Here is a 12,093-nt window from a genome sequence, read left to right as displayed (position 1 = left end):
GAGTGATTATGCCACCTGAATTTTGCTTCTGTGCTTGCTTTAACATGTTCAGATTCCCCGTAAGGGAAATTGATGTGCCAGAGTAAACTTGGATTTCCCTGGTCCTCGGTTCTGTGCTGATTTACCTGATTTCCATCTTTTGGCTGGAAGCTCAGTCTCTTGAACTATTCAGTTTCCTTTGCCTCCTCCACCACCTCTCTGGCTTCTCTGCCCATGTGCCAATATTAAAAACAGCAAAACTTCCCTTTTTGTCTGGTGCTGCAGGCTGTTCACTTCCTCAGCTGCTGGGTGAGGTTGCAGGAGGCCAGTGATTGCAATTCCCTCCTCTCGGTCTCTTCGCTGCCTGACTGCTCAGCATTCACTACACTCTGCATGCTTTACCTCAGGGGAGAAGCCAGTGAAACTAAGCAAGTTGAACAGCCACTCAGAAAAGGGTGGAGGAGTCTCAACTGATTCAGTAATACCAAGCAACAACACCACCAGTGACATCAACCCTGAACCCAACTTCTTGACCCTGGTGCAATCAAGTTCTTGGTGGGGGGGGGAGGGGTGGAAGCAGAGAGGTCTGTTTTGGGGGAGGGATGGAGCCCCATGCTGGGGAGAGAAGGAGGGAAGAGACAGGTGAGGATGCTGTGAAGGAAGGTGCAAAGAGAAGGTGAGAACATTGAAGTAGTTGGAAGAGACAAGGGTAAGGTGGGGAATGGGGTAGGAGAGATATCCCTTAGAACAAGAGAGAGTGAGTCAGTCCCTGAAGATGCTGAAGTTTGGAGAACAGGCCTGACGGCTACTCTGAGAGTCAAAATGCAGCAAATGCCTGTGCATGCATACAATACATACATTAAATATTAGGCTTTTTATCAGTCCAATGTAGGCAGGCTGGCTCTGCAAAAGGGCAAATGTTCTGGGTAAAATGATGATCCCATTGTAGTCAATGGCAAAACTCCCATTAATTTCAATGGGGCCAGCACTTCACCCTGTTTACCCATTCTCCACTCCTTTGTACCATGTGTAGCCACTTACCTTGCATAGTCATCTGCGACTTGGTAGCTTTTTATATCCACTTTACTCTCACATTACCCAGGGATAACCCAACAGGGAATCAGGCCTTCCTGAATATACTGCCATCCCAGAGTGGAACAATATAGTAAGGTGGCTGCGGTCTTGGTCAGCTCACTGAGAACAGAACTGAGGCTTCCAGAGCTTAAAACATAAAACTCCACATCTTGAGCTTAAGAGCCATACTGTAGCTGAGAGCCGTAATAGACCCATGTTTTCTGTTCATCTGTCACAGAGGGGGATGTGTAATGCACACTGAATAGTAGGTTACAACAGCTTCATTGGAGAGGGGATAACTTAATCTATCAGTATTTTTAGACGACCCATCGTAGTAGCACCTCAGTCACTATCATTTATTCCAATTTGCATCTGTCCTATTTTTCCTCCCTGCCCTACTTGCAGTAGGTTTCTGCACATGTACAATCTATGTAAACCTGACAGTTTGCCTATTCAGAAATCTGTAGGCTCACTGAAGGCTTTCATCAGTTGAGCGTTCATCAATTTACATAGCAAAATTTCAACTTCCTTTCTGTTATCATATCAACAAAGGCCTTGTCTACATAGGGGAATTAAAAAAATAAATCCCACTGGTGCTATCACTGGTTCACAGGTATTTCTAGCGCAGACATGCCCAACGAGGGCTGGATTAAGGCATAGGAATGGACCTACGGCCCCAACTCTTGAAGTCATGTAATGGTATCAGAATCTCATCTAAGAATATGTTTGTGTGTTTCTAGCAATAATGTATGTGAAAAGAACCCTTGTAATGTGACCGGAATGTAACTGATATAGCTAAGTCTGCCTGAGTCTACAGAAAGCCTGAAACAATAACTTGAGAGGTATGAGCTATCTCATTCTTTGTAATGCATTGTTAACTCTGAAATCCATTCCTTTATGCAGGCCCCTATTTATTTTTTCTTCCTCATTTACAAAAGTTTCTTGCACTGTTTTAATGGTGAGAGAACGTAATCCTTAATAACGGAAAAATCTCATTCATACCAATAGAAATTAAAGTGCATGCTAGATGAGCCAGGCATACATTTTGTAACAATTTAGCTATTTTTCTGTTCACAAATTGTTTGTGAATTGTATTGTTTGTGCAATTTATTTTGAATATATTCACTGTTTAAAATGCTTTAATTTATGCAACTTTCAGCTTCTGGATTATTTATAAACTGTTTGCAAGTAGCTAATCTCACCTGTGTAACCTATCTCCTATCACTGTAGTAACTGATGGCAGTATTCAATATTGAAACAGTTAACATTCAATATTTGAGCTGGGCAACTGGCTAGCTACTATAGGTAAAGTGGCATTGTTTCTGTTTCCTGACTGGATGTCTTAACCTTTACAGACTTCTTAAATTATAAGCAAATTTCCTGTAGCCATGAAACACACTTCATTTTGTGATTGTATGAATGTTCTTAGTAAACTAATTTTGGACCTGTAGCTGAAATTCATTTAATAAAAAATAGGGCTGTCAAGCGATTAAAAAAATTAATTGCAATTAATCGTGTGATTAATCGTGTTGTTAAACAATAGCAGAATATCATTTATATAAATATTTTGGATGTTTTCCACATTTTCAAATATATCGATTTCAGTTACAACACAGAATACAAAGTGTACAGAGTTAACATATTTATTTTGTATTATAAATAGTAGCACTGTAAACATAAAAGAAATAGTATTTTTCAATTAACTTAATACAAGTACTGTAGTGCAATCTCTTTATCATGAGTTGAACTTAAAAATGTAAAGTTATATACAAAAAACCTGAAATCAAAAATAAAACAATGTAAAAATTTAGAGCCTACAAGTCCACTCAGTCCTACTGCTTGTTCAGCCAATTGCTCAGACAAACAAGTCTGTTTACATTTGTAGGAGATAATGCTGCATACTTCTTGTTTACAATGTCACTTGAAAGTGAGAACAGGCATTTGCATGGCAGTGTTGTAGCCGGCATTGTAAGATATTTATGTGCCAGATGTGCTAAAGATTCATATGTCCCTTCATGCTTCAACCACTACTCCAGATGACATGTGTCCATGCTGATGATGGGTTCTGCTCGATAATAATCCAAAGCAGTACAGACCAATGCATGTTCCTTTTCATCATCTGAGTCAGCTGTCACCAGCAGAAGGTTGATTTTCGTTTTTGCTGGTTTGGGTTCTGTAGTTTCCGCGTAAGAGTGTTGCTCTTTTAAGACTTTTGAAAGCGTGCTCCACACCCTGTCCCTCTCAGATTTTGGAAGGCACATTCAGATTCTTAACTCTTGGGTTGAGTCCTGTAGCTATCTTTAGAAATCTCACTTTGGTACCTTCTTTGCATTTTGTCAAATCTGCAGTGAAAGTGTTCTTATAACCAACAACATGCTGGGTCATCATCCGAGAGTGTTATAACATGAAATATATGGCAGAATGTGAGTAAAACACAGAGCAGGAGACACATAATTCTCCTCCAAGCAGTTCAGTCATGAATTTAATTAATACATTATTTTTTTAATGAGCATCATCAGCATGGAAACATGTCCTCTGGAATGGTAGCCAAAGCATGAAGAGGCATACGAATGTTTACATATCTGGCACGTAAATACCTTGCTACAAAAGTGCCATGCAAATGTCTATTCTCACTTTCAGGTGACATTGTAAATAGGAAGAGGGATGCATTATCTCCCCTAAATGTAAACAAACTTGTTTCTCTTAGCAATTGGCTGCATAAGAAGTAGGACTGAGTGGACTTGTAAAAGCAGTAAAGAATCCTGTGGCACCTTATAGACTAAAGGACGTTTTGGAGCATGAGCTTTCGTGGGTGAATACCCTCTTCGACAGATGCATGTAGTGGAAATTTCCAGGGGCAGGTATATATATGCAGGCAAGCCAGAGATAATGAGGTAGTCCAATCAGGGAGGATGAGGCCCTGTTCTAGCAGTTGAGGTGTGAAAACCAAGGGAGGAGAAACTGGTTTTGTGATTAGCAAGCCATTCACAGTCTTTGTTTAATCCTGAGCTGATGGTGTCAAATTTGCAGATGAACTGAAGCTCAGCAGTTTCTCTTTGAAGTCTGGTCCTGAAGTTTTTTTGCTGCAGGATGGCCACCCTAAGGTCTGCTATAATATGGCCAGGGAGGTTGAAGTGTTCTCCTACAGGTTTTTGTATATTGCCATTCCTAATATCTGATTTGTGTCCGTTTATCCTTTTCCGTAGCGACTGTCCAGTTTGGCCGATGTACATAGCAGAGGGGCATTGCTGGCATATGATGGCGTATATTACATTGGTGGACGTGCAGGTGAATGAACCGGTGATGGTGTGGCTGATCTGGTTAGGTCCTGTGATGGTGTCGCTGGTGTAGATATGTGGGCAGAGTTGGCATCGAGGTTTGTTGCATGGATTGGTTCCTTAGATAGAGTTACTATGGTGCGGTGTGCAGTTACTGGTGAGAATATGCTTCAGGTTGGCAGGTTGCCTGTGGGCGAGGACTGGCCTGCCACCCAAGGCCTGTGAAAGTGTGGGATCATTGTCCAGGATGGGTTGTAGATCCCTGATGATGCGTTGGAGAGGTTTTAGCTGGGGACTGTATGTGATGGCCAGTGGAGTCCTGTTGTTTTCTTTCTTGGGTTTGTCTTGCTGTAGGAGGCTTCTGGGTACACGTCTGGCTCTGTTGATCTGATTCCTTATTTCCTCGTGCGGGTGTTGTAGTTTTGAGAATGCTTGGTGGAGATTTTGTAGGTGTTGGTCTCTGTCTGAGGGGTTAGAGCAGATGTGGTTGTACCTCAGTGCTTGGCTGTACACAATGGATCGTGTGATGTGACCGGGATGGAAGCTGAAGGCATGAAGGTAGGCGTAGCGGTCGGTAGGTTTTCGGTATAGGGTGGTGTTAATGTGACCATCACTTATTTGCACCTTGGTATCTAGGAAGTGGACCTCCCATGTAGATTGGTCCAGGCTGAGGTTGATGGTGGGGTGGAAGCTGTTGAAATCGTGGTGGAATTTTTCCAGAGTCTCTTTCCCTTGGGTCCAGATGATGAAGATGTCATCAATGTAGCGTAGGTAGAGAAGGGGCATGAGTGGACGAGAGCTGAGGAAGCGTTGTTCCAGGTCGGCCATAAAAATATTGGCATATTGTGGGGCCATGCGGGTGCCCATAGCGGTGCCACTGATCTGGAGATATATATTGTCATCAAATTTGAAATAGTTGTGTGTGAGGATGAAGGCACAGAGCTCAGCAGCCAGTTGTGCTGTGGCATCATCAGGGATGCTGTTCCTGACAGCTTGTATTCCATCTGTGTGTGGGATGTTCATGTAGAGAGCATCTACATCCATGGTGGCTAGGATGGTGTTTTCTGGAAGGTCACCAATGCATTGTAGTTTCCTCAGGAAATCAGTGGTGTCACGGAGATAGCTGAGAGTGCTCGTGGCATAGGGTCTGAGTAGAGAGTCCACATATCCAGACAGTCCTTCAGTGAGAGTGCCAATGCCTGAGATGATGGGGCGTCCAGGATTTCCGGGTTTGTGGATCTTGGGTAGTAGATAGAATAACCCTGGTCGGGACTCTAAGGGTATGTTGATTTGTTCCGGTGTTAGTGTAGGGAGTGTCCTGAGTAGATGTTGCAGTTTCTTAGTGTATTCCTCAGTGGGATCTGAGGGAAGTGGCCTGTGGAATTTGGTGTTGGAGAGTTGTCTGGCAGCCTCCTTTTGGTAGTCAGACATGTTCATGCGGACAACAGCACCTCCTTTATCAGCTTCTTTGATGATAATGTCTGGGTGGTTTCTGAGGCTGTGGATGGCATTGCGTTCTGCACGACTTAGGTTATGAGGCAAGCGATGTTGTTTTTCCACAATTTCTGCCTGTGCACGTCGGCGGAAGCATTCAATGTAGAGGTCCAGACTGTCATTTTGACCTTCAGGAGGAGTCCATGTGGAGTTCTTCTTCTTGTGCTGTTGCTGGGAGGGTACCTGTGTATCAGTGCACTGTTCAGTGTTGTCCTGAAAGTATTCTTTGAGTCGGAGACGATGAAAATAGGCTTCCAGATCGCCGCAGAACTGTATCATGTTGGTGGGGGTGGCAGGGCAGAAAGAGAGTCCCCGAGATAGGACAGACTTTTCTTCTGGGCTGAGTGTGTAGTTGGATAGATTGACGATATTGCTGGGTGGGTTGGGGGTACCACGGTTGTGACCCCATGAGGCAGGTAGGAGTTTAGACAGCTTACAGTCCTTTTTCCTTTGTAGAGAGGTGAAGTGAGTAATGTAGATCTCCTGTCTTATTGTAGTGAAGTCCGTTTGTATGGAAGTTTGGTTATTAATGAGAGTCTCCAGGTTGGAGAGCTCTTTTTTGATGTTTTCCTGTTTGCTGTATAGGATACTGATCAGGTGGTTCCTCGGTTTCTTTGATAGAGTATGGCATAATCTCTCACTGTGGTCTGTGTAGTATGTAGATAGCAGTGGATTTTTTACCTTTAGTCCATTTGGTATGATGTCCATCCGTTTGCATATGGAAAGGAAGATGATATCTGTCTGTATTTGTGCAAATTTCTTCATGAGGTTGATGGATTTCCACTCCATACAGCTAAATGCAGTGCATTGCATGATGTCAAGTATCAGAGGGGTAGCCGTGTTAGTCTGGATCTGTAAAAGCAGCAAAGAATCCTGTGGCACCTTATAGACTAACAGACGTTTTGGAGCATGAGCTTTCGTGAGTGAATACCCACTTCGTCAGATGCATGTAGTGGAAATTTCCAGGGGCAGACTGGACTCTAAAGTTTTACATTGTTTTAGAGTTCGGTTATGTAACAAAAAAAATTACATTTGTAAGTTGTGCTTTCACGATAAAGAGATTGTACTATGAGGTGAATTGAAAAACACTATTTCTTTTATCATTTTTACAGAGCAAATATTTGTAATAAAAATATTAAGTGAGCACTGTACACTTTGTATTCTGTGTTGTAATTGAAAGTGAAATATATTTGAGAATGTAGAAAAACATCCAAAATATTTAATAAATTTCAATTGGTATTCTATTGTTTAACAGTGCAATTACAACTGCGATTAACCACAATTAATTTTTTAAATTGCGATTCATTTTTTTTAGTTAATCGCATGAGTTAACTATAATTAACTGACAGCCCTAATAAAAATACTTCGCCACCGTTTCTTTTCTTGTGGGAAAGACTTACTTTTATATAAAACAAAAGAAAAGTGGAACAGGTCACTTTGGTTCAGTCCTTCCTGTAAATTAATATTCACAAGACTTCTGTTTTCAGGTACCCGTAGTTACCCTATCTTCATTTGGCATACATCTTTAGCTAAAGGAGAACAGCCCTTGTTCCTCCTTCCTTCAGTTAGAAACCACCTTAAATAAACTTCGTGTTCTAACAAACTGACTTGTTTGCTGCATACCAAGCAGAGATACATCAGTGATCAGACTTATTTACAATTCTGTCACTTTGCTATGTTACTACCAACCAGTTATTTAAAAAAAACAAATTAGTGCAACCTTTAGAGCTACTTAGATAGTCAGGTCTTGAAGGCAGGGACACTGTATACTGACCTGTGCAGTGCTAGGTAATGACTATTAATTTCAAAAGTCTAGTTGTAGTATGGAAGGTGTGTCTGTGTGTGGTGCAGAACAGCTCCTGTTCCACTGCAGTCTATGCAGGAACATGATCAGCAACTGGCAGGGTAGAAACATAACTCCCCCAGGCTTCTAATAATAGTAACAACCAGAAGGCTGCAAAAGACCACGTGTGAGAGCACAAACATCAAGGATGGATGAATGAACTGTTCCCGTTCACCCCTTCTCTCTCCAGGTTTTCGTCCTGAAGAAAGTTCTTCCTTGATGCCTCTTGGCCAATGTATCAATTGTTATATTGTAATAAATCTTGGATACTATGCAGTTGTCATCACATTGTACAACAAAGACTACTCTGAACTTTTGGCGGCCGTGAGGAATATAACTGAGACCCTCAAACTTCAAAAAACACAGGTTTCTACTGTTTAAACTAAAGGAAAAGATAAGGGCTATGACATACAGTGGAGCAGTTCTGATTCCATCAGCAGAGGGCACTAGTACACATACACACTAGTCAGCTTATTGCTATACTATGGCTCCTCTGAATATTTGAAATCCATTGTTTAGTTTATCAGTACACTTTCCCTAGCAAACAAGAAAGGTGCCTTTGTCCCCTCTTGCCAGCTTTTACAATTCTCATCTTTTACACAAATCAGTTTTTTTTTTCAGGCCATGCCTATATCTCAGTAAATCTGGGGCCTCTCTTACTTCAGTATTATTTCCTTTCTTGCATTAATTTAACTTTCACACTTCTGCTTTTTAAGCATCTAATTGGTTGAGGTAACTTTAACTCTTTAGTATGTGGTAATGGAGACAAATCTCAATTCTAGACACTTTGAAAGTAGATGGCGCTCTGCTCTCTGGCCTGGGGATGGATGGGGACACACCCACCCACACCCACACCCTCATATTGTGAGTTGGCTCTCTTTCAATCACATACATTTACATGCAGATGTTCATCTTCAGGATTGGGGAAACTGGCTGCTTTCTTCCTCATGTCTGCCTATGCCCTCTCTCTGCTGCAGAAAACCCATTTTCCAGATTAAGGAGTGTCACTGAACGCCCCCTAACTGTCAGTCATTCACAGATCTGCAGAACTTTTAAAGAGACAAGATCTGAGCATATACCTCTCCAAATTGACCTTCAGTCCCAGTAACTCTATTTTTTCTTCATTTTGTGTTTTAATTTACTGGTTCAAGCATGATGTTAGTCAGGATGAGAACATACAAGTGGAAAAGCTATGAGAGGTTGTAGGTGGCAGACAACCAGCCTGGGATTTAATTGCTACTGGTGGATTATGGGGTTTTATAATCTATCAATAAATCAGTAGGTGGTATTAAAAATTACACATTTCTGCCCATCATTAGAGCTCTATGCATAAGCTCTCTCCCTGTTAAGGTTCTCAGTAAAGCAAAACATGATACTTATTCATCTTCCATATTTTTTTGCAGAAACAAAAAAAATTAAAAATGGTCTTTTTATTGCAAAATGCAATTTTGTGAAATGGTGAATTTTGGACTGGGCAGAAATTCCTCAAAATTGATACATTTTGCCCCTTGTGTGAAGTTCAGTCTTTAAACCATGAAATGTAGTGCACACTTGTCAGTGGAGCTGGCAATTTTTTTTAATTTATTTTTTGTTCTGGACTTAATTTGCAAATAAAGTGCAGTTCTATTTAGAAGAAACATCTGAAGGGCAGGTTAAAAACCATCCAGCTCAGAATGTGGTGAAGATCCTATGTGTTGGTCAATTTGACATGAAAATTGTGGAGAAACATGACAGAGTTTCAATTAGCTGAGGGTTTTGTTTACATGGGGTTTGTTAAACAGGTTTTCCTACAGAAGGGGAAAATCAGTTGTGTATGTAAATGGTTGAAGAGCTAAAACTGTTATTTTTTCTGGACATCTGTGTCACCCTGGTTTTAGGCTCTGGGTAAGGTTGTTGGGATTTGCTACAATACAATATAGATAGCTAGAAAAGTACAGTAGAACCTCAAAGATACGAACACCAGAGTTACGGACTTACTGGTCAACTGGACACCCTGTGGAACCAGAAGTAATCAATTAGGCAGCAGTGGAGACAAAAAAACAAAACAAAACCAAAAAATCAACCGGCAAGTATTGTTCTGCCTCGGAGCTTTAGCCCTGGGGCTTAGGGCTTCAGTGGGGGAAGAAGGGGGTTGGGGCTGCAGCCACAGGGTGTGTGTGTGGGGGGAGCTGAGGGTCAGGGCTCTGGGTGGGAGGGGAGGGGCTTCTGACCCTTGGGACTACTGGGGCTCAGGGCTTTAGATCAGGGGGGGCACCAGGGCTCGAGGCTTCAGCCCCACGACTCCGTTCCCGGTTTCAGCCCCACGGGGGGTGCCGGGGTTTTAGCTACGAGGCAAGCACCAGTTTCAGCCCCAGCATTCCCCCCATAGCTAAAGCCATGAACCCCAGTGTGCCCCCCCTCACTGAAACTGGGAGTGGAGCTGTGGGGAGCCGTGAGCTCTGGTGCCCCCTGCAGCGCAGCAGCCAAAAACAGAGCTGGAGGGCTGAAGTCCTGAGCCCTATCACTTTCCTCAGGTCTAAAGCCCTGAGCCCCCCGACCTGGAGCCCTGCCTCTCCTCCCCTTTCCCCCACCTTCCCCATGGCTGCAGCCCCAACCACCCAGTGTCTGAAATCTGTAATGTCTTATTCAGAATTATGGAACATTTCAGAGTTACGAATAGCCTCCATTCCCAAGGTGTTCCTAACTCTGAGGTTCTACTGTAGTTAAAAACCCTGTATCATGGCTGCATCCACTTTATACATATACCACACTTACTTGGGCTTGTCTACATGGTGTGCTACTATGCACTAGAGGGATGTACATTCTAGTACTCACTAGCATGTTGTGTGCTAACTGGTCCATGTGGACCCTGCTGGTGTGCACTGAAAATTCCCTAGTGCACATTAACGTAGTGCTGTTTGAAATGGGACTATATTAGTGTGCACTAAGAAAGTTTTAGTGTGTGCCAGCAGTGTGCACATGGGCCAGTTAGCATACAACATACTAGTGCACACTAGAATTTACACCCTTTTAGTACAGACTAGTACACTGTGTAGACAAGCCCTTAGTTGTGTACGAGTTGAATGTTATATGGTAACGTCACTGTCATTGTAACACCATTGAATCAGACTTTGTATAACATCAGCCTTGCCAGTTGATCAGCATTTTCTGGCAATTATATCACAGATACAATATAGATATGTAGTGAATATTAAGAGGGAGTAAAATACCTATTGTCTCCATATATTGTCTGCCAGTCCTTATACATAGTAACAGAAAGTTTGTGGGAATCCACAAACCAACTCAATAGGCAACATGTTATAGAATATCACAAAATGTATGGGAAATTTTCTGCTAATGATGTATTCAAGCTGATTCCTATCTCATCTCTCCTTGACCGATAATAATCTGAAACTTTTGTAATTAATCCTGTAAAAGCAGCAAAGAGTCCTGTGGCACCTGATAGACTAACAGACATATAGGAGCATGAGCTTTCGTGGGTGAATACCCACATGCATGCATCCGACGAAGTAGGTATTCACCCACGAAAGCTCATGCTCATATATATCTGTTAGTCTATAAGGTGCCACAGGACTGCTTGCTGCTTTTACAGATCCAGATTAACTCTGATAATTAATCCTGAAACTGAGGTTCACTGACAAAAGTTGGCGAAGTATAGTCGATGTCAAAGTTCTAGTGAACCTAGGACCAGTTGATAGCATTGGATGAAGCTAAAATATTTCCCATGGTTATAAACAGGTAACCTGCCAAAACGTGACTGCTTGTGCCTCAGTTTCCCCATTTGTGAAATGGGGGGATAATACTACTTACCTGTCTTGGCAAAGCACTGAAAGATGTATGCTTGAAAAGCAGTATGAAAATGCTCATATTGTCATTAACTTTTTCACATAGCTAAATCCATACCTGGTTTAACGCCACTGACTTGAATGAAATTACACCAGAAATTAATTCAGCCCTGTTTATTATAATTTTTACAATTTTTCTGTGCTGTAAATCTGCATGCTACTTTACAGAAATATAAAAAGATACAGTCCTTGCCTTAACAAGCTTTTTACAGGAGTATTAAAAACTTCCCTCCCAAAAACTTTTAATCTCCCATGTAGTAGATTAACCCATTTCAGTTTTCTATATATTAAACGCTTTTTAAGCCACACACTACAGGTTCCAGAACTTTCGTATGAATTTAATAGATAGATTTCACCCTTCACTTTTAACTGGTGATTTCCGCCCCTTCTCCATGGGCAGTTTTGGATTTCTTCCATTTATAATATACTGTAATTGGTCAAACATTTATGTACTTAAACAGTCTTGGAAAATATCTGGATCTATTATTTTTTAAATGATCCATTAGATTATCTATAATAATTTATTGCTTAACAGTTTTTTTCAGCAGTTATTTTATATAGCCCCCTCCTCTTTAAATAC

General features: G+C 41.7%; 1 protein-coding gene across 2 annotated transcripts in view; it reads left to right on the top strand.

The window, feature by feature from the left end:
• LDB2 (LIM domain binding 2) overlaps window positions 1-12,093 on the top strand; it is a 504,537-nt gene that overhangs the window by 208,732 nt on the left and 283,712 nt on the right. The window lies entirely within an intron of this gene.

This window comes from Gopherus evgoodei, chromosome 5 (genome assembly GCF_007399415.2).
Source record: "Gopherus evgoodei ecotype Sinaloan lineage chromosome 5, rGopEvg1_v1.p, whole genome shotgun sequence".
Classification (NCBI taxonomy): Eukaryota; Metazoa; Chordata; order Testudines; family Testudinidae; genus Gopherus; species Gopherus evgoodei.
The sequence above is the reverse complement of the archived record's forward strand: the minus strand, read 5'-3'. Positions and strand labels throughout refer to the sequence as shown.